General features: G+C 33.4%; 1 non-coding gene across 1 annotated transcript; it reads right to left on the reverse strand.

Moving 5' to 3' along the window:
* Positions 1–1,377: 1,377 nt before the first annotated feature.
* On the reverse strand, positions 1,378–1,458 carry TRNAL-AAG (transfer RNA leucine (anticodon AAG)). The gene has a single exon. It is a non-coding gene; the product is annotated as a tRNA-Leu (tRNA).
* Between the last annotated feature and the right edge of the window lie 4,374 nt (positions 1,459–5,832).

Below are 5,832 nucleotides of genomic sequence, written 5' to 3' on the forward strand. Positions count from 1 at the left end.
GAGTTATCACATCCCCAAACTTAAAGTTTTACTAGTTCTCAAGCAAAAGAAAATTAAAGCACACAATTTTTTATTGGTGATATAAAAAAGATTTTCTAAAAAATTGCACAATGAAAATAATTCTAAAAAATTATTACGAATAAAACTTGAGCTTATGTAATTAATTAAATTGTCAATTTTGCTTTTAAAAAAATAGGTTTTCAAATATTATTTTTCTCTTAAACTTATAGGAAGTAAAAGTGTTCTTATTATGAAAAATATAATTCTTGTTATAAGCAAAATTGACTTTATAATTAAAAACAAAGCTTAAAAACTATTCATATTTTTAAGAGAACTAAACTCAAACTCAATCAAGAGTTTTATCATTGAAAATAAAAAAATATCACCAAATTTTTTTTTAAACAAAACAATACAAAACACAATAAAACAATTTTTTTTTTCAAAACAAACTTAACACAATTCTACACTTGTATTCAACATAATGAATGGTAAATAATCATTAAACTCACTACCCCCAAACTTATTTTAAGCATTGTCCTCAATGTGTCAAAATATAAATATAAATTAAAATAAACAATAGGTTAGAGTTTAGAATGGTCGTACATCATCGTGGTGCAACGTCAAGAGTGCAAGAAACACTTAACAAAAAGTATAACACACAAAAGTAAACACGAAAACAAGTACACAAAACACATAAACACAAGTTACCAAGAGTAATTGCAAGCAATTAAATAACTTGGTAAATAGGATCCTCAAGGAGAATTTCATCCACTTAATTGGTTTTTAATTCTAAAAATTGTTTTAATTTTTGTCCATTAACTTTAAAAATATCACTATTGTTAGGATTTTCAATTTTGATAGCCTCATGTGGAAAAACAATTCGAACAATATAAGGACCGGTCGGTGAATTTAATAATTAAATAATATAGATGATGTAATATAGTTCGGAAGATGTTTAAGTAAGGATAGAGTAATGAAATTTTCATAATTAAATAGGATAGTAGTATTCTTTTACTAAATTCAATAAACAACCAAAATAGATTCTCGCATTTCATTAAAAAAAAAAATCTCGCATTGGTTTCCAAGGCAAAGTTGGTGAGAGCCAACTTCTAGTTTTGGCTGTAACTTTCATAAATTTGTAAATTTGCAACTTTTTTTTTTAAAAAAAAAAATAGCTAATACTAATTATGACATGTTCCACCCAATAGTGATTTATATCCACGAACAGTCCTTCGTAATTATGTCAAAGTTACAATTTAATTATTGCTCTTAATTTTTTTCTACAGTCATATTATCCTACAATTAGATTGTATTGAGCTAAAATGATACAATATGAAATGAAAATAGTATGAACAGATTAAAACAAAATTAAAACAATGTTGAGAGTGGGATTTGAACCCACGCCCTTTCGGACCAGAACCTTAATCTGGCGCCTTAGACCAACTCGGCCATCTCAACCTTTCGTTAAATTTATCCCAAAGTATTAACTTATACTAAATATTAAAGTCCCCAAAGTCCAAGCCCCATTTCTCTATCCTAACTATAGAATAATTTTACTACAAAAATGTATTAATATCTAAAAATTTATATGAAAAATATAGTTCATTACAAAAATTAGGAATTTCTTTACAAAATCTCAAAGGAGCAAAAATGTAAATATAAAATAACGAAATTGCACTCACGAATTGGTAAATACAGTTTTTTTTTAATACAAAATTTACAAATTTGTAAATATCTATTACAAATTTGTAAACGACTTTTACATTTTTAAACAATATTTACCAAAGTTTAAAAAGAGATTAAATTGTAACTCAAAATTTTATTTTTGTAACAAAAGTTTCCAAAATTAGTTTTATAATTAGTAAATATATTTTTGTAACTAAATTTACAAAAATATTATATAAATTTTATTAGCATGATTGTAATTAAGGTTTTTTTTTTTTTTTTTTAGTGAATAAGAATCATTGTATTGCTCAAAATCAAAACATGTACACTTGTGGATCTTCTTCTACCCCTATGTGACTTACAATCCATGTATCTAACTTTACAATTTTTGAATCTATTCTTTATCCCTATTTTGTTTTCCCTTGTACATTGATACAGTGAGTCTCAACTTTAACTATTTCTAATGACATCTATACTATGATTTACATGCCAAATCTTAGATGATCACAAGACATCATTTCAGACCCTCCATATATGGTATACTAGTGCAGAAACAGCAGCTATGTAAAATCTTTTCCTGAGTTTGCTGAGATGTTTTGCTTTGGAAATCCATTGCAATATAGTTTGATAGTTCTCTGTTTGTGCTCGGCAACCAATCCACTCCTTCATCTTCACAAGACAGATTTTTCTGTAAGTACATTGAAAGAATAGATGAGTAATATCTTCATTGTGATCTCCACACAGCAAGCATACTGTGTCCATCGCCTGACAGTGTTTACTGAGATACTCTTTGGTTCTCAACTTCTGATGCAAAGCTAGCCAGAGAATGTATCTATGTTTCGGATTACTGCATCTCTCCCACACAAATTTACTCCATTGTACCTTGATATGTTGATCATATAGTATTGCATGCCCGTATTGAATACTATATTTCACTGCCATTAAAGCTGATCTATCCATTTTAGCTCTAAAGAGATCCTTAATTTCAACAATTTTCTTCCAATACCAGCTGCAATTTTGCTGCACTGTGTAAGCCCACCAGTCTATCTTTTTCAAATAGATGTTATGTATCCACTTTACCCATAGATTATCCTTTTTAGAAGCTATTGCCCATACGTATTTCCCTAATGCAGCAACATTCCATTCCAAGATTTTCCTGAAGCCTAACCCTCCTGCAAATTTTGGAGTGCAAACAGAGGACCAAGCAACTAATCCTGGACCATGAGATTCTGCCACTCCCTTCCAAAGAAAATCCTTGCAAATGGCTTCTATATCCTTCAATAGCTGTTTTGGCATCACCATTATTTGAGCCCAATAAGAGTGTATTGACAGTAAAACAGAATTGATCAATGTGGCTCTAGCAATGTATGATAAATTCCTAGAGCTCCACTGCTTAATCCTAGCTACCTTTTTTTCTAGAATGATCCCACATTCAGCATTAGATATGCGTTTAGAACAAATAGGAATGCCCAGATACATTAATGGCAATGAACATCGAATGAACCCAGATGCATTCACCACTCTGTCAATCTCAGATTCAACCATACCACTGCAATATATTGCAGATTTAGCCTTATTTGGAAAGAGTCCCGAGGTCTTGGAGAATAACTTGAGCCCCCTAAGCATCCAAAGGATAGATATAAAGTCTCCATGACTGAATAGTAATATGTCATCAGCAAAACATAGGTGGTTCAGCTTCAAACTAGCACACCTATCATGGAATTTATAGCCTGGAGAAGAGCTAACTTTAAGCATAATCCTGGATAGATATTCCATACCAAGTACAAATAACAAGGGAGACATAGGATCTCCTTGCCTCAATCCTCTTTTAGCCTCAAAATATCCATGCAGTGAGCCATTAATCATCAATGAAAACCTGGGAGTTCGAACACAAACCATAATGAGTTGTATAAATTTATGAGGAAACTGAAAAGCAGTGAGCATCTCTTCAATAAAGTCCCATTCTATAGTATCGTATGCTTTCCTCAAATCCAATTTGATCATACAACTTGGTCTACAACTTTGTCTCCCATAATGCCGAACTAAATCTTGACATATCATGATGTTGTAAGCTATATATCTACCATGAACAAATCCCCCTTGATTTTCTGCTATTATTTCATGTAGAACTTTCCGGAGTCTTGAGCATATCATCTTGGATGCTGCTTTATATATAACATTACAACATGCAATGGGTCTGAAATCACACACAGTATCAGGGAAAATATGCTTGGGAATGAGTGTAATGGTTGTGTTATTAATCTCCCTAAGTAGTTTACCCGAGTTAAGGAATGATAGCACAGCTGCAGTAACCTCCGAACCCACCAAATTCCAATTATCTTGATAAAAGTAGCTGCTATATCCATCTGGGCCTGGGGCTTTCAAACCTGGTATTGCAAACATTACATCCTTAACCTCCTGAGTTGAAAAATCTGTTGTGAGAGTCTGAATAAGAGCTACATTTAGAACTGGTCCTAGCTTCATGATTGACCGAGACACCTTTTTTCTTGTGCATCATAAATGTCCCCAACAAGCCTTGATAATAATCCAAAAAGACCTTTTTTATATCTGTAGGAGAATCTACCCAAATCCCTGCCCAGTCTTGATGGACATAATCCTATTCTGTATCCTCCTAGCCTTAAGAGAAGCATGAAAGATGTGAGTATTTTCATCTCCATTAACCATCCAAACTGCTTTAGCTTTTTGAGCTAAGAACATCATGTAAGCTTTATGGTAATGAAGATATTGTTCTCTAGCCATTTGTTCTTGAGTAATCAACCTGTCATTGAGTGGATCCTTCTGCAATTGTTCCTAAAGCTCCTTCAATAAAAGACCCGTCTTAAATTCTGTCTGTTGTATGTCAGAAAAACTCTCTCTATTTATACTCACTAGCACCTGTTTCAGCCTTTTCAACTTAGATATGACTTGGAACATTGGAGTACTAGCAACTGGTACGTTCCAATTGGTCTGGATTTTGTCTTCCTAACAAGGTGCTTCTTTCCACATCCGGAAATATCTAAATGGCTTCTTCTCCAATTGCATCTCCAAAGTAACATGAACGAGAATTGGACTATGGTCAAATATCCCTTCTGGTAAGAACACAGCCTCTGAGTTAGGAAAATAATCGATCTATTGTGGATTAACTAAAGCCCTATCAATCTTTGAATAGACCTTCTCCTCTGCTCTCTGCTTGTTGTTCCATGTATAGAAGCAGCCTGAAAATTTCAAATCTTCCAAATGACAAGAAGTCAAACAATCCAGAAATTTACTTGAAATCTTAATGGTAACCTTTTTGCCTATTCTTTCATGTAGTGAAAGAATCTCATTGAAGTCTCCTATCACCATCCAAGGCTCAGTTATATCTACAGCCAATTCTTGTAAATCATTCCATAGCTGCTCCCTAGAAAAATCATCATTAAAACCATACACAAAGGTAATCAAAAACCTTCCTGTTCGATTTGGAAACTACACTAAACAATGAATTAATTGTGTAGGACATAACTTGATAACCAGAGAGAAAACTCTCGAGTTCCAAGCAATTATTATCCTACCCTTATCAATCCAAGGATTGTTATTAGTGAAACACCACCCAGAGAACAGACTTGTGTACATAGAACCCATATTTTTATTTTTCACTTTTGTTTCGAGGAGACTAACCAAGCCAACCTTCTTTGAAAGAATTAAATGCTTAATCTCCCTATGCTTATGTTGACTGTTAATCCCTCGTACATTCCAGATAAGGATTCTATCCATCGAGTGTAGAGGGTCCTCCCCCCTCTCTTCCTGTATTAATCCTCTGTAACAGTTCTATCTCAGGATCCTCTTCCAGCAAGCAAAATTGATTATTCACACTCGTTTGAATGGCTATAGGTTCCTGTATCTTAACTCCTTTGGTAACTGATTGGAATCCTTCTGCATCCACATTGACTTTACTTGCAGTTGGTGATGAACCCCTCTGTTTAGGAACCCATTCCTGTTTGACTGGCTTACTCTTCCTGCATACGTGAGCTTCGTGTCCTAAGCCAGAGTAGTTCGTACAAATAGTGGGCTTCCATTCATATTCCACGAAAATGTCAACTTCCTGATCAAATTCATTCAAGAAACTTATGTGAGATGGAAAGTCCTGTGTCATGGTCACCTCAATAAGAATTCTGGGGTATGCTAATC

This window comes from Humulus lupulus, chromosome X (genome assembly GCF_963169125.1).
Source record: "Humulus lupulus chromosome X, drHumLupu1.1, whole genome shotgun sequence".
Classification (NCBI taxonomy): Eukaryota; Viridiplantae; Streptophyta; class Magnoliopsida; order Rosales; family Cannabaceae; genus Humulus; species Humulus lupulus.